The 24,920-nt window shown below is 39.7% G+C and overlaps 1 protein-coding gene across 10 annotated transcripts in view; it reads right to left on the bottom strand.

Moving 5' to 3' along the window:
- LOC127581662 (phosphatase and actin regulator 4-like) overlaps positions 1–24,920 on the bottom strand; it is a 129,346-nt gene that overhangs the window by 88,653 nt on the left and 15,773 nt on the right. For 5 of the 10 annotated variants that reach the window (XM_052036246.1, XM_052036247.1, XM_052036252.1 and 2 more), the window contains one exon: positions 18,371–18,453. The exons of the other annotated variants lie outside the window; for them this stretch is intronic. The gene's annotated coding sequence lies outside the window, so the exon portion shown is untranslated. The remainder of the gene's footprint in view (positions 1–18,370; positions 18,454–24,920) is intronic. 10 annotated transcript variants of the gene reach the window in all.

The following is a 24,920-nucleotide window of genomic DNA, read 5'->3' as shown; positions in this document are numbered from 1 at the left end:
CCCTGATGAACACTAGGAACAGGCATCCAATCACCCTGCGTCTCCTATTGCTGAGCCAATTTTGGATCCAAATTGCCCTGGATCCCATTGGCCTTGTCTTCCTTGTGAGACTTTGTGAAAGGTCTTACTGAACTCCATGCAATCCTCATGCATTCAGACTTGCTTATAATTTCCTGTAATCATTATTAAAGATATATGGAGACAAAAAATAATCCACAGTTTTGTTTCTCATGTGAATTGGTGCTTGGATATTTGTGTATTTGTATTACTGAACTGTTTTCTCTAACTCCCATTGTACACTAAACTTTGAAAGACTACAATAATAAATATAACTCATTAGTAATGCTGAATTTTAAAAAAATGAATACACTTTAAACAGTAGGGTTAACGGTTTACATTATATATTGACGGGTAGATTATATAACTCGCTTCGCTTCAATCACCCATTTGAAAAGTGACGTTGACTAACCCTGATACCAAGATGGCTTTGAAACTGACAAATACTAAGGAGTAACAGTGCCAAGGTCGAAAGTGTTGACAGCTTCAAGTTCCTAGGAGGGAACATCACAAAAGGTCTGTCCTGGTCCAACTACATTGATGCCACAGCCAAGAAAGCTCACCAGCACCTCTACTTCCTCAGGAGGCTAAAGAAATTTGGCATGTCCTCTTTGACACTCACCATCTTTTATCAATGTACCACAGAAAGCATCCTATCTGGATGCATCACAGCTTGGTTTGGCAACTGTTCTGCCCGTGACCTCAAGAAATTGCAGAGAGTTGTGGACACAGCTCAGCACATCATGGAAACCAGCCTCCCCTGCATGGACTCTGTCAACACTTCTCACTGCCTCAGTAAAGCAGCCGGCATGATCAAAGACGTGCTGGCTGCCTTACTGAGGCCCACTCACCCTGGACACTCTCTCTTTTCCCGTCTGCCATCAGGCATAAGATACAAAAGCCTGAAAGCATGTATGACCAGGTTCAAGGACAGCTTCTATCCCGCTGTTACAAGATTATTGAACAGTTCCCTAGTAAGATAAAATGGACTCTTGACCTCAATCTCATTATGACCTTGCACCTTATTGTCGACCTGCACTGCACTTCCACTGCAGCTGTGAAACTTCACTCTGCATTCAGTATTGTTTTACCTTGTGCTACCTCAATGCACTGTGTATTGAACTGATCTGTATGAACAATATGCAAGACCTATTTTTCCACTGTACCTCAGTACAAGTAACAATAGTAAACCAATTCCAATAAAGTAATGCATCATGCAGTACAGATTGAACATAGCAGACCAGGAAATCCAAGCTTCACTTCTTCTCTACGCTTAAGTTACTCTAAACAACATCAATGGAAGTAACATCACCATTACCTCGATACCTTTAAGTAAACAGAACTGTCTGCAGTAGGCTAATATTCAGTATTCACTGCTGCAGTCCACATATATGCAAGGTGCAATCACTGAGCAAAGAGAAGACAAGGGAAAGTTGAAGTCAAATTAACATGCCCTCAATTGCCAGAGACCGAAGTACCAAGAACGTGCGTCACAGGGATCATTGCTGGGACCCTGGTTGTTTGCGATTTATATTAACGACTTGGTTGTGAATATAGGAGGAATGATAAAGTCTGTGAATGACAAAAAAACAATGAGACAAAAATCGGTGGTGTTGTGGATAGTGAGGTAGGTTGTCCCAGGCTGCAGTAGGATATAGATCAGATGGAAAGTTGGGCATAGCATTGGTAGATGGGAATTTAGTCCCAACAAGTGCAAGATGATGCATTTTGGGAAGCAGGGGTAAGAGATGTACAGTAAATGATAGGGCATTAAGGTAGATTATATAATTCTGTTCACTACAATCACCTCTGATTGTAGTGAACAGAAGAGCTTGGGGTTCAAGTCCATAGTTCTCTGAAAATGGCAATACAAGTAGATAGGACTAGGCTAGTTTTTCCCTGGAGTGAAGGAAGCTGAAGGGTGACCTTTGAGGTATATAAAATTATAAAAGAAGCATAGATAGGGTAGAGAGTCAGAATCTTTTTCCCACGATAAGGGCATCAAAAACAAGACAGCCTTTATGGTGAGAGGAAGAGTTGTAAGGGGAACTCGAGGTGAAAGTTTAGTTTTAAACAGAGAATGGGTGATATCTGAAACTCACTGCCAGAGCTGGTGGAGGAATCGGATACAATCACTACAGTTAAGAGACATTTGGATAGGCACGTGAACAGGCAAAGCTTTGAAAGGTTCAGATGTATTGCAGTTAAATGGGATATGTACAGATGGGAAACAAGGTCGGCATGGATGTGGAGGGCCAAAGGATCCATTTCTGTGCTGTACAACTCTTATGACTGTGACGAATGGACTAATTGTGATTATGTCACACAACTAATAATGACTAAATTTAGGTAGGGAAACAAGGGCTGAAGCCACTTGAACCACTAACTTTCACATCAATCAGGGAAGAGGGCTTTGAACAGCAAGCAATTATGGGCATTTTGTTCATTAATTTGACTTTAATGTGAGGTGTTGCAACTGGGTAGGACTAATGTCAAGAGGCAGTACACTCTTAAGGGCAAGACCCTGAACAGTGTTGAAGAGCAGGGAGACCTTGGTGTGCAAGTCCAAGGCTCATTGAAAGTGGCTACACAGGCAGATAGGGTGGTTAAGGTGGCTTATGGAATGCTTGCTTTCATTAATCGACGTATTGAGTATAGGAGTCAAGAAGTCATGATGCGTCTCTGTAGAACTCTGGTTAGGCTGCATTTAGAGTATTGTGTGCAACTCTGGTCACCTCACCATAGGAAGGATGTCGAGACTTTAGAGAGGGTGCAGAGGAGGTTTACTAGGATGCTGCCTGGATTAGAGGGCATGTGCTATCAGGAGAGGCTGGACAAACTTGGGCTCTTTTCCCTGGAGCAGCGGAGACTGAGGAGTGATCTGCTGGAAGTGTATAAAATTATGAGGGGCATAGATAGGGTGGACAAGCATCATCTTTTCCCCATTATTGAGTGATCCAATACCAGAGGGCATGCATTTAACGTGAGGGGGGTAGGTTCAGAAGAGATGTGAGGGGGAAGTGTTTTTACTCAGAGTGGTGGATGCCTGGAATGCGTTGCCTGATAGGGTGGTGGAGGAAAATTCATTGGGGGCTTTTAAGGGGGGCTTGGATTGGCACATGAAATGAGAGGAAAATGGAGGGATATGGGCATTCTGTAGGTAGGAGGAATTAGCTATGTCAGCACAACACTGTGGGCTGAAGGGCTGTACTGTTCTCTGTTTTAACATTAAAGCTTTTAAATAAGTCAGACTCAATGTTATTTCCTGTTTACGGAAACATCAAATCCAATTTCAGTTAGCAAAAAGATCCAGGTATATTTCCACAGGAACTTAAATTGCTGCACATTTATCAGAACACACACAACCTTTAGAATCTTTAGTCAATTAGCATTAGACCAATACACAAAGTAACAAACAGAAATGCACTTTGCAAATCAAGGTTTCTACAGCAGTGATTGGTTTCAATGAAGGTCACAGACTGAGGTTCAAATGGTACTGTTTACCACAGCTTATGTTATCCAATATCATTTCTGTAGAGTTAAATAAGAGCATGGCAGTAGTTGACAAACAGTTGTTCAGATTTGAAAGCATTTCCTACAACGTTGCAAAAAAAAAGAACAAAAGAATATCATTTAATTCAGAATTTAAATCAGCAATTCTAAGTGAGTATTAACTAGGAAAAACATGAACAGGCTGAACAAGACTCACAGGCCATGATGCAGATATCACATCACCATTTACTAAACACTGGGCAACTAACAATGTCCATTAATTGGCCATTTCCTTTAACTAGCCTTCAAAATGGCTTCAATAAAACAAAAGTTAAACACATCTTGTTGTTACCTTGTTGTGAACTTGCACCTTATTGCACTGCACTTTCTCTGTAGCTGTGACACTTTACTCTGTATTGTTATTGTTTTTACCTGTACTACCTCAATGAACTCTGTACTAACCCAATGTAACTGCACTGTGTAAATGAATTGACCTGTACGATCGGTATGCAAGACAAGTTTTTCCACTGTACCTCGGTACAAGTGACAATAATAAACCAATACATCTTGTCCTTTACTGCAGCAGCTTCACGTGGAAGAAAGGGGGCCAGACATCTACTCGATCACTCACATTTTCATCGTTAGTAGAACTGTGTTCAAATAAACAGTTGAATTTGCCAAAAACTCAGTTGGTAATAAGCTCTCCAATGCAAATCTGACTGCTCCAATCCAGTCGGCGAGGTAACGATCCTCGGTGAAGGAGTGACGGAATTCACATGGCTCATGTGACAATTCACCAAACATTTCTTGAGCAAACATGAGAAGGGAATAACAGTTGGAAGATAAAAGGAAATTAGCTCCTGATCACCATTCAATGACCTCAATTGGTTAGTCTTCAAAGGACATGAACTTATCTGCAGCTCATCTTCCTCCACACAACAAGCATTGATTCCCAGATCAGTTCTGAAAATAGGTAGTTTAACCCAAAAGCACTTTTATTTGGCTTCTTATTTCAGCGAACCTATGGAACACACTGCTTCAAGCTGTAGGGCCATCACTCTCGGAGCACAAGGAGGTATCAGGAAGTCTGAGAACAACAGACGACCCAACACATAATCCACCCTAGAGAAAGTCAGTCTGAGTAAAAAGAAATTTCCCAATGAAATTGTATGGGTTGCTGGTTTCAAGGGATGAGTGAGGAATGGAAAAATGTAATAAAAAAATTATTCCAGCTACGTCAATTACATATCACTCTTTAATAGGTACCACATTCTTAAGTGGAAAAGTCACCTTGAAAGCTAAATGAGGATGAACTGTTCAATTTAAATCAACAGTGAGTCATGGGGACTAGTTTTAGGTCTGCAGTGAGGAAACAAAAAACACATTTAAGTTCTGCTGAGCAGAGACATCATCAGTGCCTACAGAGAGCAAATAAGCTGCCTGTACAAATGCATCTGCAGTCTACGGCATTACATTGAGCATATCCAGGAGTGACAGACTATTTCCATGCTGCATTTTAATTCCAAGCAAATGGAGAATAACCACGTGTGGTTATTCTGCCTAGTTTGGCATAATTACGTAATTGCATGTTTTGGACCAAAGTGACATGAACAATGCAAAGGCTCAAATGCAAGATTTGGATTAGATTTTTCTGTTTTCAGTGAGAGCCCAAGATTAGAATCTTGCAGCATCTATCATTTTTACATAAGAAACAGGGTCAGAATGCAAAGTGCAAGCTTTGCATTTTCTTCCTGTGCATCAGCTGTTGACATTGGTAGTACAGGTTAATTAATGCCAAATAGCACCATTCCCAAATCACCATTCTTCACATAAGATTGATTGTGACTCTTGACAGCAAAGCTATCGCGTAGCTGAGGCCAATCTTTCCATTAATCTTCACATTCATAAACAATTTTCCTCCACAGGCAACTCACAACATTGTGATTGGGAGGATGAGGTGTAGCTGATTTACCCAGAGACAAATATCGCATCCCAGCTGAAATCAAGAATATCACTGCAGTCCAGGAATAAAACCTGGACCTTCAATCTGACTTGCTTAAATCCTTCAAGCATTAGTATCACAGAGAGATGGAAAATTCTCAGCCAGTTGTCATGCAAACTGAAAGCAAAAGCTGGGGTGTTTTCCCTTCTGGGAAGAAAGGTTATTTTGGGGCAATTATGTACAGCTGACAAACCTCCACAACACAGCCAGTGGCTTAGTGTATGACTGAGGAGGCCAAGGGTGAAAAACACGAAAATTTTGCCTGTGTCGAGCTTTCCAACACCATCTTCCTCCATATCTCTTCATTCTACGCTTTGGTCAGATCAACGATCTTTCAAACACTGTTGCTTGCCAAATTTATAAACAGCCTTGACAGGGCTGGCTCAAAGGACCAGACGTCTACTCCTGCCCCCAATTTTTAATGCTCTTAAGCAATGTATCTCTACATCATATTGAATTTCAGCACAATCTCTTTGGTGAAGATAGATTCAACTGTGTATTAGCTATTGCAAGGAGTTGCATATTGGAGACTCAATAGCCTCCTTTAGCTATTGGATAGCATGCCAAAACATCTTTTAAAGCACAAACAAAAATAACCTACCACCTTCTTTCACACAGTAATAGAGTTACCAAGTCTTTCCAGCATTTGTGTTTTTTTATTTTTAACTTGCAATTGCACTGCACTTCCTGTGCCAACTCCTCCTCACATATGTCTATGTAAAAATACAAACTTCTTCACAATGAACAAATAGAATTTTTTTTAGTGTAAGGTGTTCAGTATCTGTAATCCAGTGATCTGCTCTTCACATAGGGACTGGTACCAAGCTATGTACATTGTATCCTTCAAGAGGAATTCTGAATCTAATGTTTAAAAGATTAGGGGAAACAATTAAAAGGAGAGGAAAAGAAAGAGAATATGCCTGAGAGAGAATGCAGGGGAGAGAGAAGCGGGGGGGGGGGGGCGGGGGGGGGGTGAAATAGTGAAAGAGGATAAGGATAAACAGATTCAGAAGTTTAACTCATGTAAATATCAGCAGCTCTGGACATAGCCATACATTTGAAATTACAGTTGTCAGTCAAATAGTAGTACTGCCAAATTAGAATTCAAAACCACAGCAATATTACAGCATGCATGCATCCAATTTTCAAAATGTCAATCGTGCTTCAAGACCTTATTGAAGAATTCTGTGCACATTATCCATTAACTACACATTGCACAAACATCTCTCCCTGTAAACTTCCCTGATGAATCTGCAGTGTAGGTCTTTAAAATGACCAGATGTGATTATCAGAATTTCATCAGTCAGGAACTGAACATAATCTACCTTCTTAGAATTAGACTCCTCTTCTTCAAGTTGCTAGCTGAGGCTATTTTGGTGCACTTTTGCTGTGACAATAGCAGCACTTAGATTTGCACCACTAACCCACAGCTGACACAAGTACAGCAATGGTCACCACGTCTGCACCAATCAACTCTTTGGAGCTGTGAAGTGCATGAAGTTTATTCCTTAAATACAAAAGTAGATATATCCCCAACTGCCATTATCAAGAGAAATCTCCACCTCCTTCTGACAGTGATAGTATTCCTTCTGTTCAGGAGTCCCAAGAGCAGCTGTTATTAGGTTTAGAATACATCCCTGCATCCAAGGGATGATCCAAGAGTCTTCAGCTATCGCTCCACACATGCAAATTTATAGAAGAAAACAAGGCAGTTCGCTAATCTCTATTTAAGAACTAATCACTCAGTTTTTGCATCAATGGAGAAGCATGATGAATGTTTTTTCCATTCTTCTGTCTAAAAATAATTAAAATGAGAAACATGCTGGATGTTGCTCCTTATTTCACAGGTATGGCAAAAGATTGGCACTGATTGCATAAGTCACAAGACTAAAACATGGCAAGTGCTTCTAGCTTTGATGGGAACCAAATAGGGATACAATTCCCATCCTCACTGCTGCATCAGTTTCACCTCAACCAGCTCCAGGTGTTCAGGACTACTCCAGAACACATTGTTATACCAGGTATTTACACGAAATGGCATAGCAATGGTGAGTTCCTGGAATTCATTGATAATGAAACACTTGTTATCACTCACCCCATGACCCAACAAATACTGCAGAGGGCCTCTCAAACCCAAAACGATGTAGATCCAATGTTTTTCCTTTAAGTAGGGAAAAACACAATCTAAGAGATATGAGCAGATGCAGGCCATATATTCTCGAGTATGATCATGGCTGACCTGACCCCCATTTTCCTTCCTCATTTGAGCCTGTGTCTTCAAGAAAAGGTCAAAGGATGAGGTGAAGTAGATGTGTGCTTGTATATTGGGGTGGGGTGGAAAGAAGCAGATTGAAGAGCGGAGCAGTGGAGAGTCAACCACTATTTAACAAATTTAAAGTCTAGCTAAAGTGAATTCTAGGTCAGTAAGACTGTTACTTCAGTACATCTAAGGTTTTGAAACATAGTTAACTGCTAGTCGAGCACTTCGGACAACTTTAAAACAAGATCAGGTGGCAAATGTGTAATGCATACTGTAAGCAGTTTTGAAGTTGTAAAGGCTTTTTATAAGCTGCTTTTATACTATCTCATTATTTTCAGTAATAAATGCACATCAGATTGTTCCGAAAAAAGATCCTCTTTCAACATCAGAAATGGAAAATAGGTTCCAAGACCACCAGATTCTGTTTATCCTCAAGTTTGTTGACGAGCCATTACCTGTATAGGAATAATGGCTCCCTGTTAAAGGAGAATTGAGATAAATAGCTTGCACAGAGAATGGATCTAAGGAAAGTGCTTTCTAAATACTTCTACAACAGCTGTAATAAACAGTTGGAGACCTAACTTTCACAGTATGACATCTGTTAAGCTGGTGAGATTCAAATCAGAAAGAACATCTTAAGGTTGACAAACTTCAAAGAAAAGTTACATGGTCATCCTTCAGCTAAGATATTAAACTACAGTCCTTCATCTGTCAAGGATTCAGATGGACATTGAAGATAGAAAGACTTGCATTTCGAGAGCAATATAAAATGACCTCCAGCATGTCACCAAGTACTACATGGTCAATTGAAGACTTTTTGTTAAATGTAGGCATTGCTGTAACAGACAGGAGTGTGAAATCCCACAAACACCAGTGATAAGTGACATGAACCTGTTTATAACTGAAACTGGTTCAGGAATAAATACTACCTGGGAGTTTTTCTCCAAGCTGTGACATGTGACCTGTTAAGCTCACCTGAACAATGCAGCACTACTTCAGTACTTTTCTGAAACATCAAGTTATGGGGTTGAACCCCCAAATGCACAACCTCCTGACACAGATGAAGGGAGCTCTGTCATAATGGCCAATATTGACATTTCAAAGATTCACAAGGAATGATTCAGTGTTCCCCATCTCCTAGGCTCACCCCAACATACACAAGTTTCTGCATTTCTTCTGCAAGGTAATTAAAACACAAGTACTTTTAGGATTTTGAGACACGTGATATTATGATGGGCAGCACAGTGGCACAGCTAGCAGACCCGCTGCCACAGAATGGCAGTGACCTGGATTCAATCCTGATCTCAGGTGCCACCTGTGTGGAATTTGCACCTTCTCCCTGTGACTGTACAAGTTTCCTCTGAGTTCTCCAGTTACCTCCCGCATCTCAAAGATGTGCGAGTCAGCAGGTTAACCGACCACAAGTGTGTAGGTGAGTGGTACAATCTGGGGGAAGTTGATGAGAATAAAAATGCACTTAATGAAGGATTAGTGCAAATGGGTGGTTGATGGTGGGCAGAGTTGGACTGAAGATATGACTCTATAAATGCAAGTACTTTCTTTCAAGAGCACCTGTCAGGGTCCAGTCAAGCCAATGAAATCCACAAACTGTTACTGTAGGACATAAAGAGAGCAAGAGAAAGGACAAGCTTTGCTGAACATTTAAAAGTTACTGGTTAAGCCACAGGTTGGCCACCTCATTTTCAAGAAGATGTCAAGGCCTGAAAAATGGTACAGAGAAGACTCAGCATGATGGTAACAGGGATGTAGAACTTCAATTACAAAAGAGACTACAGAAATGGGGGTCATTGTTAAGAGCTGCAGTGGTTAAGAATGATGGCCTCCAGTGGGAAAGAGGGTTGCTAACCAGGGATTAGAGATCTGGCAGAAGGACCAAAAGTCAAAGAAGGGAATGCACAGAAAGGCTATGTTGATCTAGAATGGATGACCTGAGGTGAGGGTAGGAACAGATTTAATTGAAACTTTCGAAAGGGAATGGACTAAATTATGTACCGTGTGTCTGGGCAGGAAGAGCAGGGGAGGGCGATGAACTGAACAGGTCGATCAAAAGAACTGCCACAGACAGGACAGGTAGAATGGCCGCCTCCTCTGCTGTCTCATTCCGTGATGATTCTACAGTCCAGAAATGAAGAAAGACTATTTTGCTGGGAAGATTTCCTTTAATAAACAGCATCCAGGCAGTGATCATTTAGAAGAAATTGCAGCTAATTACATTACGAATATGTAAAGCCACATGAATTGAAGAGGCCATGTGTATATCTGCAAAATATTTTCAGCCACAATTTTTCTTCCCTCACAAGCTCTGCTTGAAAAGGTAATGAGGTCAGTGATTTATGAAGAAACAAAGTTTTGTGTAAACAACAGGGTTTTTTTAATAAACTAAAAATAAAATGTTACACTTTATGCTAAGGCAAGAATACAACAACTGCGCACAAATGAGCTCAGCAACTGAAGATGACAGTCAATCATAAACAAATCAAAAGACACTTTGTTCATTAGCACAGGATTACACAACCTGGTTCTTGATAGAACCAAGGCCCAAGGAATAAAATGAACACTTAGTTTCAGGGTAAAGAAGGGAAGCAGAAAACAGCATCAGGAGATTACGCCCTTTATTGCAAACTGAAAAAAATCATAACACACTTGTTACACAACTAGTCACATGAGAAATAAGCTGGCCAAACATTCTATGTAAATATATTCATTTTTGGGAGATGGACACCACTGACAAGGCCAGGATTTATTGCCCATTCTTGACTTCGCCAGAGGTGATAGTAATGTTACTGAGTTTCTTGCTTGGTCATCCCAGATGTTAGTTAAGAACTAACTACACTGGTGTTGGATTCACAAGTGTCAGACTGAGCAGAGATATAGATTTCCTTCTCAAAATAGACATTAACGAACCAATTGGGTTTTTATTACATTACAACATCACCATCATCATTTTTGCTGGCATCAGCTTTGGATTTCTGAAACGGCAATGGTAAATATTGATTTGCGTTTATCAGATCATTAGCCCAAGCTCCTAGATAAACAATAGCTAGATTTAGAGATGTCCATGCCTCTCTCCAAACCACCTCAACCCCCTTTCGCACAAAAAAGTTACACAACGAAGGATATCCCAGCACTGGTTCATTTCCTTCCATTGCTGACAAAAAAAAATGGTTGCAGGCAGTTCTAAATGCCCCTCTACGTTGTGCAGAGAAATATAACTCAGGTTAACCTCACTCTTTCTCAACTCAAAGATATTCATTTGACTTGCTTTTTGGTTCCTTTTCCTGAGTGTAATCCAATGAAGATGTTTCCACTGGCTGCAAACTAATGAGTGACTGCAACTCAATTACCACCAGAACAATGAACAGGAAGTTAGAATCGTTTCCTCTGCCCAGAGAAATACTGGAATATGAAACCCTTTGCCATAGGTGACTGTTGACATTGTGCTTGGCATCAGGTTGACTACTTAAAGCATGAATAAAAAACAAAAAAAAACGTGATAAAGAATAGGCCTTCTAATTTGCCTAAACTTGAGATTATCAGGAACCCCAGTTTAATTTTTACCCTTAAACCAGTAACTCTGCATGGATGAGATCAAAAACTGTGACATGCCAATCAACATCAGTAATTCTGTGCGTTTCAAATGGGCACTTTTATGACTCATTCTAGGTCAGTGCAAGGAACACCTTGACTGCTTTAAGCTGCAGATCAAAGTACACACCAATTGGCCATATGAGAATTTTCACAAGCACTTTTAACATTGCACAATATTTTTATATTGCCTTCATATCAGAGACAGTATCATTGGGAGTGGTTCTTGGTACATAATCTGAATTCTTTGTGTTGATTCACTCCCAACCCTTTCAGATCCAGGATGCATTCAAAAGCATAATTGCTTCAGGTTTGAACACTAATTGCTGCACATTCTACACCAGTGTGATAGCTGAATCAGCAAATACAAAACAGAGCAGACTGTTTAGCCCACCCAGTCTATCATGCTATGTTCCGCACGAGCCTTCTTCAACTAATTCCTTCATCTTTACCAGCATACCCTGATATGCCTTCTGCATGTGTTTTTTTTCCAACTTTCCCCTAAATACATCTACACTAATCACCTCAAACACTTCTTGCAGTCAGTAAGCTCCATATCCTAACCAATCTTTGCACCGAAAAGTTTTTTCAGAATTATCTGCTGGATCTGTTAGTGATCATCTTATATTTGTTGCCCCCATCTTTAGACTCCCTAAAGTGGAGGCATTACTTCCTCTCTCCCCATTAAACACCTTCATAATCCCATAATACTAATCAGGACAGCCTCAACTTCTCTTTCACAAGGAAAGATATCATTCTGGACAAGCCAAACTGAAAGACTAAAATGCCCTCCATGACATAGAGCATCATATCTGCTGCCATACCGTCTGTTGATTGGAAATCCAACAAGATCCTCTGGTAGTTTTGAAGCCAAACCTGCAAAGTAAATTAGGGTGTTGTTCCATTACTTCAAATAACTCATTGACAGAATGACCACGTGCTCAGGTGAACTTTATCCTGGAACGATACAGCTTTGATTGCTCTCCATGTACAAAATAATATTTGAAAAGAAGTCTTTTACTACTGATTGTTTTCCACATCAAGTAAGCTAGTAGCAAAATTTAACCATACACTGTTAATTTCTTCAGCAGCACCCTTATAGGAGATTGAACTCATGTTAATACACTTTCATGAAACCTTTCCTAGTCTGCAAGTTATAAAAATTTGCAGCATGTACAACAGTTAAAATTATTATTAAGCTCATTAAAACAAAGCCTGTTTATAATATTTTTAATGAAAATATCAATAGCCTATGCACATCAAGATTAAAATACAATCCATATACTAACACATTTCTTGGCCAATGGGTCTACAGTTACTTATGCAATCCATTCCAATCAATTCAGTGCATCTTACTCAAAAAGCAGAAAGCCCAGCAAGTTTTGAACTTCTAATAAAACTGCAAAATAATCCTCTTTTGTGAAACTATTTCCAATTTAAATAAAAATCAAAATAATAATCTGAATGGTATTAATGGCACCCAGCCTCGACAAAAAGACACGTACAGAGGTCCTCATGACCTTTAACAGGAAATATCCAGTGTAAACTTCCAACAGCCTCAGCACCAGTTATTATTGCATGCCTGTCAAGGATACACCACGATCCTGACAACACTTTACACGGAACGAAACAACTGCATTTTACCTGCTGCAGACCCTAGCTAGGTACAGCTATCAATCCTCAAGAATGAAAGGGTAATCTCCAGGACACTGCAAGAAACATCCAGGAACAAAAAAATTGATTTAATTTTCTTTGAATACTTGTTGATTAGGCACATAAAAGTGCAAATATAGCTAGCTAACTACTCTGCTTAGTTGTGGGAAATTGGTGCATCATCAGGATGAACAAGAGATCAACGATAGAAATCTGAAGCACAAGACTGGATAATGAAACCACCTGGAATATATCTGCAGTTAGCAGCCGAAGAATCATATTTTAAATACGCTAACAAAAATTGCTGTTATTGGTCGCTTGACTGTGAAGCAATGGATACACTAATCATCTTATAATTTTTTTTAATTCATTCATTTTTGGGGATCCGGGTACTGCTATCAAGGCCAGCATTTAAAGTTCCATCCCTAATTGTCTTAAGAAGGTAGAGTGAGCTGCCTTTTTGAAACATTGCAGAGCTTCTAGTGACTGTGTTGCAAGGTAGAGTGTTCCATGATTTAGGCAGACAATGAAGAAGAACCCGCCCTACATTTCCAAATCAACTTGGAGGGGAACCTGCAGGTGGTGATGTTTCCATGTGCCTGGTGTCCTGGTCCTTCTTGGTAGTGTAAGACCTGGGTTTGAAAGATGTTGTCAAGAGTAGTCTGGGCAAGTAACTACAGTACATTTTGTAGACACCACACAATGCAGCCACTGAACACGGGTGGTAGAGGGATCGAACATTTAAGGTGACTGGTGTGCCAATCAAGTGGACTGTTTTGCTCTGAATGGTGTCAAGTTTTGAGTATTGTTGAAGGACCACTCATACATGCAAGTGAAGAGTATTTCATCACACGTCTAATGTATCCTGTAGATAGGGCTCAGGCTTTGAAATGGCAGATATTGAGTCACTCACCACATGATATCCAACCTGACCTGCTCTTGCAGAGGTTGATCCAGTTTAATTTCTGGTCAATGATGATGCCCCCAGGATGTTAATGGTAGGGAAATTGGCAATGGTCATGCTACTAAACATCACAGGTAGATGGTTAGGCTCTCTATAATTGGAGATTGTAATTGCCTGGCACTTGTGACTTGAATGTTACTTGCCACTACCAGTCCAGGGCTGACTGCTGTCTGGGTCTTGCAGCACACAGATGTGGGCTGTTTCATTTGCTGAGGAGTTGCAAATGGAATTGAAGAGTCAGGAATCATTTCCACTTCTGACCTTATGATGGAAGAAAGGTCATTCATAAAGTAGAGAAAGACAGTTGGGCCAAGGACACTATCCCGAGGAATGACTCCAATGCCGTTGTAATCCTGAGACAACTGACCTCCAAGAACCGCAACCATCTTTGTGCTAGTTACAACACCCACTAATAAGTATTTTCTTTTGGATGTTCATCAACTTCAATTTTACCAGAGCTCCTTAATAACACAGTTGGTCAAATTCTGCCTTGATATTAAGGGTAGTTACTCTCAACTCACCACTGGAATTTAGCTCACTTTTGGACTAAAACTGTGATGAGGTATGCAAGTGCTCCTAGCAAAACCCAAACTGGACATTGGTGAACAAGTGCCAATTGACAGAACTTTTACCAATACCTTTGATCACTTTGTTGATGATTGAGAGGTAATTAACTGGATTGAATTTGTCCTACATTTTGTGAGCAGGACATACCTGGGCAATTTTCCACATTATTGAGAAGATGCCAGTGTTGAAATTGCACTGGAACAGCTTGACTAGATGTGCAACTAGAACTGACACACAAGTTTTCAGTAGTACACCAGGGATGTTGTTCAGCCCTATTAACCCATGCTGTGAATCAAATTGGCTGAATCCTGGCTTCTGTGATGGGGATCTCAGAAGGGAGCCATAATGGATCACGTACACAGCACTTCTGGCTGAAGATGATCACAAACACTTCAGCCTTGTTTCTAGCAACATTGAGGATTGGAATATTCTTTAAGCTGCTTTCCTCCGCCATCTATTTAATTGATCAGAGTGAAGTTCAGCAGTCCTACCACTGTCATTCACTGAGACTGCAGATCTTCAAACTGATCCACTGGATGCAAGATGTGAGTGTTAACTACAATTTTGCTGTTTAGCACACATAGCCCTGTGAAGATTAACAAGGCTCACACCTTATTTTTAAGCAAGTCTAGTGTTGCATGAGGTATGTCCTTCTGCACTCTTCATTGACCTAGAATTGATCTCCCGGCTTGACAGCAATGGTAGAGTGAGAGATATGCCAGGCCATGAGGTTAGATTACAGTGTTGTACATTTCTGCTACTTATGATGGGCCATAACATCTCATGGATGCCCAATTTGGAGCTGCTGTATCTCTTCAGAGCCTAACCCATTTAGCACAATTGCATTGCCACGCAACACAGCGTCCTCAGTGAATTTTGCATTGACAGACACCAACAAATTAAGCCAAGAGTAAAAAAAAACACTACCAATTAGAATCTGATCATCATTTCAACAGATCAACTTCAGTTAGTAATTGGGGTGGCCTTTCCTCAAGACTGACTCAAAAGAAAACTCAAATTATAAAATAAACAGAAGCACCTGGTTTGAATGGTCAACATTCAATCCTTGGCTCAATTCATAGCATTTAGTACTGCAAGTCAAGCTGCACTCTAGCCACTTGACCAATAGCAAGAATGCAAGTGTGGGTCTGGAGTTGTGAGGCAGGGAGTTATGGAATTGCCACCAACCAAGATTTGCTATCCATGATTGAAGAGAATCAATTTCCTCTTCCCACCTATGATTTATCAACCAATACCTCTAACTTTAAGGTGATCCAGTTATCTTTCAAGTGCCAGCTGAACACTGAATGGAAGTCTCTTTCACTATCCACTGACAAGGAGGGGAGGCATTTTCCTTCTATTCTTGCAAGTAATAAATTAGAATCATAAACTTTGATTTCTGTTCAGCAAAGGGAGCAAAATTATTTGATTACCAAACTAACATTTGAAGAATAAATTGCAGCAGTAATGGGAAAATGCTTGAGTGTATCAATTTCTCTTGAAATGCTGCATTATTTTAACCCAGATGTTTACACACCATAGAAATATATGAATCTTGATACCAGGGGAACAATAGAGGCTCTTTCAAATACTACAGTAGTCACTAGTACATTAGGCAACTTTCAACATAATTTGGAGGCCCCATCATGCATCACACAATTCAAAATTATCAAATTATGTTTGGTATTCTGCCGTATCTATTAATAAGAAAAGATTGTTTTCAATGGACAATTTAGGATGTAAAGATCAGAAGAGATAGGGAAAACCACCCTTACCAAAGTTTGTTATCTGCAAATCAGTAGGCCTTATAGACTTGGCCATAAGAGTGTTACAAAGGCTGCCATTGCAAAAAAAAATGGAAGATTTACATTTCTATTGCACCTGTTCATAAGCTCAGGATGTTTAAGTGAGCTCTGCTGCCAATGAACAACTTTTTCATGGCATTCAGCGCATTGCAGTTGCTTTAGAATTTCAGAAGTGGGCAAATAACCTTAATCCTGATTATTGACCCCACCTGGATGTGCCCTTTTGTAGGGTACAAGAGGTTTTGTGAATTAGAAACCACCACAAAGCAAAAGACATGCTTAGAGAGAGGCAAAGGAAAAATTGGCAAATAAAAAAGGGGGAAAAGACATAATTAATTCAAAACTAGGCCATTGCTTCAAAGAGCTTTTATTTATGTCTCAAAAGGGAGGGCCATTACCTGGTGTATTAATCAAGAGCCTCTTTACTGAACAGTGCCAGAGTACAAATATAGAAGCACTCTTTGATCCTGTCTCTTCACAGCCACCTGCTAATTCACACTTAGAAATAATACTAGGAATCTGTTCATTTTTCAAGCATTACAGATATGGTCATCCATGCAGTGTTCTGCCTTCCCACAGCCACCTAGAAACAGTTTAACCAAAAGCAAAATACGGTAGACACTGTTACACAACAAATCAAACAGCATCAGCAGAATGACAAACTAAAGCTATTTGTCCTGCTAATGATTTACAACATTTTTTTTGTTTGTTTTTATTTTAGATAACAAATAATCTTCCACTCTCAGTTGAACGATTCTTCAAACAGACAGTGTAGTTGAAAGTATTCATCTGGAATTTTCTCTCAGGTGTCACTTGCAGCACTGTCTAAGAAATTATCTAACTAATGACTTCAGAGCAACCCTGCATGGCTGGCAATAGGTGTTGATGGTGTTAGGTGGTGTAAAACAGAACAGCCAATGCACAGTGCAAATGGAATCAGACACAAATAGTGGCCTCTTCTTGCTGCACTTGTGATTTTTGGTGTATGACTGTCAGCTCACATGTCTATGGGCTCCATCATTTTAGAATACTCTGTACCAGAAGGAATTCTTGACAAAGACCTCAAAATCTACCTTGTTGTGGCCTTGCACCTTATTGTCTGGCTGCACTGTCTGCAACTGTAATACTTTGTTTTGCATGCCATCCATACCGATCGTTTCATCACATCAGTGCATTGAGGTTGTACAAGGGAAATCAAAAACATCATGCAGAATAAAGTGTTACAGTTTTTCCACTGTATTTTGGTACATGTGACAATAATAAACCAATTTACCAATTCCTTTAAATCTCTGAAAGGGAGTCAGAGCTGAATGTTCATTGAATCACAAGCACCAGATGTTTATTTCTCTTTGGGGGGAACAAAAGACGGAGTTTAAAATAGACTGCCCAGGCCAAACAATTAGCACAATGGGATGAACAGCCTCTTGGGTTGTAAATTCTTTAGAATTTGAACCTCAAAAGACTAGATGCTCCATTATTCAGTATAGTCAATAACAAAATAAGCCTTTAATGGACCAGAGAATCAAGCAATATAGAAATTGGTTGGAAAATGCAGTCCAAAGAGATTAGCCAAGATCTTGTTTGTTGACAGAACAGGCTCAAAGAGCCTAATGATGCATTCCTAATTCTTTCATTCTACTCTGAAGAGATTATTGGTTCCGAATGTCTGTGGTTTCTTTCCCCAGTTCTTCTGAACCTGTCTAGAAGTTGCCAGAGATCCTACTAACCCAGAGCAAAATCTTACTCAAGTCGGCTAAGAGATTTTAATTTTGTTTAGGGACCTTCTTGGATCCAACTGACCACAAAGGTCACATCAACAATGCAACATTTGCAGCCGTTTTCTCAGATCAATTTATTGTAAAGAACTCCAAGATTCTTTGTGTAGGGCAAAAGCACTTGCTGCAATCAAATTTTCCAGTGTTACAATGGTATCAATGTCTTCCCAAATTAGTCAGAATCCATACCAGGCAATCAACTGGAGACTTCAGCAAAGTGCCAATGGAGAACTGTTTGTCTTCCCATTCTTGATTTCACTGATCCGCAGCATCTGGGAGAAAATGAGAAGTTGGCTTGTGAGTGCTGTTGAATCCATGGCTTCTGTGATGGAGCAGTCAGTTAAGATGGTATAGGATAGAACCCCACAATCTATGCTTATAAAAAGAACATGTACATTTTGCTCAAAGTAACAACACAAATACCATGTCCTTTACGTTGAAAGTTTATAAAGATGTAGGATGCATTAACAAAAGACATGTATAAAAATCATATGTTTTTTTCATATGGTGCTTTTGAACATTGATACTGCACTTGTGAACATCAACAACATTGCATGCCAGTAATCAAGACACTGGTAAAACCCAAAATTTTACCTCTATGGTTGCAATTATGATTTTAAAATTATTTTAGAGATTGGGGATACGAAATTATATCCTATTTTCTGCTCTTCCCCTCGGAGCCTGAGGGACACAGGAAAAGCAGTGCCATCTTTGCCAATATGGCCGTGTGTGAACCTAATCACCAGGTGCCACCACCACACTTAAGCACATGGACTATCAATTCTAAACTTCAGCCTAAGCTTTCCTGCTCACCTCACTTCTAACAGATAAGACCACAAATGAACATGGCACAGACAAAATGTAGCTGCCCTCATCTTAGAACAAAGGTCAATCAGTATTGTCAAGATAACCAACCAAAATAAAAAACATCGACACAGTATAGGATGATTCCACTCCAGACTCTTGAAAACACCAAGAGATACATGCATTCCTTGCATTCAAAAGCAATTTCACAAGACCTTATATGTTTACTACTACCCCACTTGAACCCAATCTCAATTTCTACGATTAAAATTATATTCCATTTAAGAACCTGATTGCAACATACATTCTTTCACCATTGGGGCTCACAAATGAATTCCCTCTGAACTTGCAAGACAATTGCCTCTCTTGCCTTTGGCATTCGAGTCAGGAAAGTTTAGCTTTTCCAAGTTTAGCATTAGAAAGTTCACCCACAATGATCTATTCTAACGCTGCATATTCCTACAGGGAAGGAGAACAGCTGAATCAAAGTTTCATTCCACATTTGATCACGCTGGATGCAATCAAATTCCTTTACGTGCAACATCTGGACATTCACGAAAAATGAATGAAATCATCCTTCTGATCATTTTGGTTCTTCCAGACCACGTGCGACCAGACTTCTACTCCACTTGAATTTTGACATTACTAGTCCCATTTGATTTTCCATGTCTCTGCAAAGATTTTAACTTTCCCACAAGTAAGACTGACCTCTCGTACACTGCTGGCATAGAACAAACTTTTTTCTTTAAATACCAGAGGACAGAGTTAAGGACACTTCCTGTTTTGACAAGAGACTGTCACAGAACTCTCAGCATCCATTCAAAGTTGCGCACTTTGGTTACAGGGCTCAAGCTCATTCCCAGCTTCACGTAAATTGCACAAAATCATGCTGAACACGTAAGAAACCTTTAAGTTTCCAGAGCAGCAAACACTTCTGTCCACGAGTTCCAACATCTATTAAATCCCAGCAAGTTCCACTTTCAAACAATAGATTTGCTAAATCACAGGCAAATGATGCTGATCACTATCTGTGGAAGCAGCCAGGTAAAGAACAGACCTGGCAATAAAGACCACCGATCAGGCAAATTACACTTAGAAGGTTTCATGAATACGAACAGAGGGGAGAGATTTAAGACGGGCCCTGAGGAGCAGATTTTTCAGAGGGTGGTACATATACCTGTACCGTATATAGGTGGTACATATACCTGCCAAAGCAAGTGGTTGAGGCAGGTACAATAACAACATTTAAAAGACATTTGGACAGGTACATGGATAGGAAAGGGATATGGGCCAAACACAGGCAAATGGGACCAGCTCAGTTCAGCAACTTGGTCGATATGGACTAGTTGTGTCAAAAGGTCTGTTTCCGTGCTCTATAACTAACAATGATGGTCAATCAAGGACCCATTGGCCCACCCAACCAGCACCACACAATTGCTATTTATTGTGCAATATGTATATTTACAGTAACTCCAAAACCAGTAGAAGTAACACAAAACCATATTGGAAAACCCCAGGGGTATTGGGGGATTATAAAAACTGGAGGTTATTGATTTACCCAATGATGCAATCAAAGCTAGTCCCCAAAAAAATCACAACAGAACAGATAACTCCCTGCAGAACCTAATTTTTGGGAGAAGTGATCTCCAGCCAGGAGCAGATCATGCTCTCACTTGAAGAAATTTAGCAAATTCCTGTCCACTGCATAACATAGTGGCACAGTCTTCAGCTCCAATTATCTAAACAAAAATCATTTCCAACAAGTACCTAGATTTGATCTTTACATAACTGCCCCGGGATAATTTGTTTACTTTTCCTCAAATTCCTTTCTCTTCTTTCAGGGGCCATCAGCATCAAGCTAAAGGAGATGTATTTGGTGGTACAAATGAGGAAATTTCCAAGACGTCAGGAAAATTGCCCTGCATTTCTCCACATAATGCCATGGAATCTCCTCCAGCCACCCAATCAGGTAAATGGAGACCCATTTTAAATGCTCACCTGAAAGACGGCATTTTGAAAGTTAAACTTCAAGCAAGATAGAACTTTATTCAGGTGTATCTGGACTGCAGTAGCCAGCCCTGAAGTACATTTGATCACAGACCTTCCAACCTCAATGCAAAATTAGTCGGAGCCAACCTAATCTGAGAGTTAATCTGAGATATTTTCCTTTTAGGCCAAAGCCGCAAAGACCAATCATAGCCACTTCAGTAAACATCAGGCTCAAAGTATAAAAGCATTTGCACTTCCAGCTTGGATTCTCCTTAGATTGATGCATGTTTTCCTACTTCAACCCATGATAATTTTCATTATAAGAAACAATGTTAGGATAAAATAAACAGGTCTGTAAAATTATCAATTTACTTGCACTTGCAATATCCTTGCACATAATGCATTCAGAAAACCAATGTAAAGAAAAATGCAAGGATGCTCGCTGCAATGTGCTACCATTTTCAGAATTTATATTTGAAGATCACTGTGTTGCACAAGGTGTAGAAGCATTACAAAGTGACATATTACAGTGCTAAATTATTTTACAATGCAAACATGCACAAACTTTACATGTTGCATAACATGCACCATACCATCAAGGATAATAATCAGAAACAGGGAAAAACTAACCAATTCCTAGCTCAAGGGTACTGAGGCAAGCCATAGCTGCCAACATCTCATGCAAACCAACCTGATAAATTTGAGCAGTGCTATGGAATTTTTTTGTTATTTTGTCAAGGTGACGAACATTCGTGGTAGAGAATAGAATAGCTTTCCCTTCTGGGCCCTTTTCAACATTGAACACTCCTGGGTCGGCTAGTGTTCTCTATTCTTCCTTTAAATACCCTTTCATACATCTATTATTGTACTACTGAACTTTTTCCATTTCCCACACTAATCCTTTGAGGCTTCCATCATTGCGATGACTGACATAACTTTCAGACTCCCAGAGCAAATTAAAGGCAATAAAGCAAGCCTGAGGTACTGCAGTAATGCAAGAAACATACGAGTCAATTTTCACATAGCAAGTCCCACAAACAGCAATTTCATAATGACCAGTCAATTTGTTTCAGCTCCTCTGGTTTCCACAAATTACTGCCAAAACCAACACTTTACTGCAGCCTGTTTTTCCTCACAATCAAAACAAGAATTAAACCATGATTATGCTATTATGTTCAGCTCCAGAGCCTTCATAAACATCATTCATGTCACCGACCTCGGATGTATTAGACCCAGAGGTACAAGGGCAGCCTGCTAACCCACATGCACTTTTCACACTTCACAATGCCATAAACAGAAAGCTAATTATTTTAAACTGAAGCACTGGAACCCATGGTAACCCAAAACCAATTTCTGTACAAACCTCAAATTCTGCAGCACATATTCCATCTGGTGACATCATAATCTCAACATTGATATTATTGCTAATACTTGACTGTAGATACAGTGGCATGCAAAAGTTTGGGCACCCCTGGTCAAAATTTCTGTTACTGTGAATAGCTGAGTAAAAGATGACCTGATTTCCAAAAGGCATAAAGTTAAAGATGACACATTTCTTTAATATTTTAAGCAAGATTACTTTATTTCCATCTTTTACAGTTTCAAAATAACAAAAAAAAGGGCCCCGAAGCAAAAGTTTGGGCACCCTGCATGGTCAGTACTTAGTAACACCCCCCTTTGGCAAGTATCACAGCTTGTAAACGCTTTCTGTAGCCAGCTAAGAGTCTTTCAATTCTTGTTTGAGGGATTTTCGCCCATTCTTCCTTGCAAAAGGCTTCTAGTTCTGTGAGATTATTCGGCCGTCTTGCATGCACTGCTCTTTTGAAGTCTATCCACAGATTTTCGATGATGTTTAGGTCGGGGGACTGTGAGGGCCATGGAAAAACCTTCAAGCTTGTGCCTCGAGGTAGTCCATCCTGGATTTTGAGGTGTGTTTAGGATCGTTATCCTGTTATAGAAGCCATCCTCTTTTCATCTTCAGCTTTTTTTTTTACAGACGGTGTGATGTTTGCTTCCAGAATTTGCTGGTACTTAATTGAATTTATTCTTCCCTCTACCAGTGAAATGTTCCCCTTGTCACTGGCTGCAACACAAGCCCAAAGCATGATTGATCCACCCCCGTGCATAACAGTTGGAGAGGTGTTCTTTTCATGAAATTCTGCACCCTTTTTCTCCAAACTTTCCTGCATCCTCACCACAAAATTCAACATCAGAAGTTTGCAAAGAAACATCTAAACAAGCCGGATGCATTTTGGAAACAAGTCCTGTGGACCGATGAAGTTAAAATAGAACTTTTTGGCCGCAATGAGCAAAGGTATGTTTGGAGAAAAAAGGGTGCAGAATTTCATGCAAAGGACACCTCTCCAACTGTTAAGCACGGGGGTGAATTGATCATGCTTTGGTCTTGTGTTGCAACCAGTGGCATGAGGAACATTTTACTGATAGAGGGAAGAATGAATTCAATTAAGTACCAGCAAATTCTGGAAGCAAACATCACACCGTCTGTAAAAAAAAAAGCTGAAGATGAAAAGAGGATGGCTTCTACAACAGGATAATGATGCTAAACACTCCTCAAAATCCACGATGGACTACCTCAAGAGGCACAAGCTCCCCCAACCTCACAGTCCCCCTACCTAAACATCATCGAAAATCTGTGGATAGACTTCAAAAGAGCAGTGCATGCAAGATGGCCAAAGAATCTCACAGAACTAGAAGTCTTTTGCAAGGAAGAATGGGCGAAAATCCCTCAAACAAGAATTGAAAGACTCTTAGCTGGCTACAGAAAGCATTTACAAGCTGTGATACTTGCCAAAGGGGGTGTTACTAAGTACTGACCATGCAGGGTGCCCAAACTTTTGCTTCAGGCCCTTTTCCTTTTTTGTTATTTTGAAACTGTAAAAGATGGAAATAAAGTAATCTTGCTTAAAATATTAAAGAAATGTGTCATCTTTAACTTTATGCCTTTTGGAAATCAGGTCATCTTTTACTTGCTTGCCTATTCACAGTAACAGAAATTTTGACCAGGGGTGCCCAAACTTTTGCATGCCACTGTATGTACTTCACATCAAAATTTCCAACTGATTCCTATGTGCATACTTATAATGGATACTACAAAAACTTGTGACTGTATTACCACTGCAAGAAGATAGAATGACACGTTTACGTACAATTTTCCTTATAAAATGTTCATAATTTATAATGTAAATATTGCATAAAAGAGAATACAAAATAAATTTAAAAATCAACACAAGTTGTTTTTGGATCCCGGTAAGATTATTTTACCCTTTTAGTCCTTAACCCTTACCTCATTTATAATGCAAAGTAAAAGACTAGAAATAATTTTAATATACCAAACATTAACCTAAACTGGTGATGGTTCAATTTATGACATTCAGCAACTGCCGCCACTGAATTAGCACGGTAATACCACTAGATCGTAGATGTCTATTCAATATATTAATCACATCAACCTTTCTTATTCATATTGACTTATAGTTCACCAATCTCCACACATCGACATACTTGATCTAATAAAATGAAATCAAGTTCCTGCAAAACTAAATCATGGGGTTCCATGTCAGTAAAAAGTGTGCACAGGGAACATGGAACTCCACGTGAATGAATGGAAATTTGGTATCTTGGCACTCAATATTCATAACAATTGGCATCCCCTTGGGTTTGTTCAAAAAAAGATAAAGAGCCACAAAAAGCTTATCATCACTTCACTATCTGTAAGGCAGTCATATTCCACCCAACTTTTATTTACAACATTTATTTTCCCTGCATTATCACAAAATCAATGTCCAAGATTTCCATATATATCACCCTGATGGTGCACCACTGACATGACAAAAGTGCTCCAAGCAAAGTCTACAACAATCTTCTAAAGTTAACTCAACTCATGATGGACAGTAAAATACAGATTTGTCAACAACATTCATTTGAA

The sequence above is a fragment of the Pristis pectinata genome, chromosome 22 (assembly GCF_009764475.1).
Source record: "Pristis pectinata isolate sPriPec2 chromosome 22, sPriPec2.1.pri, whole genome shotgun sequence".
NCBI classification, from domain to species: Eukaryota; Metazoa; Chordata; class Chondrichthyes; order Rhinopristiformes; family Pristidae; genus Pristis; species Pristis pectinata.
Note: the sequence above shows the minus strand (reverse complement) of the source record. Positions and strands in the feature narration are given on the sequence as shown.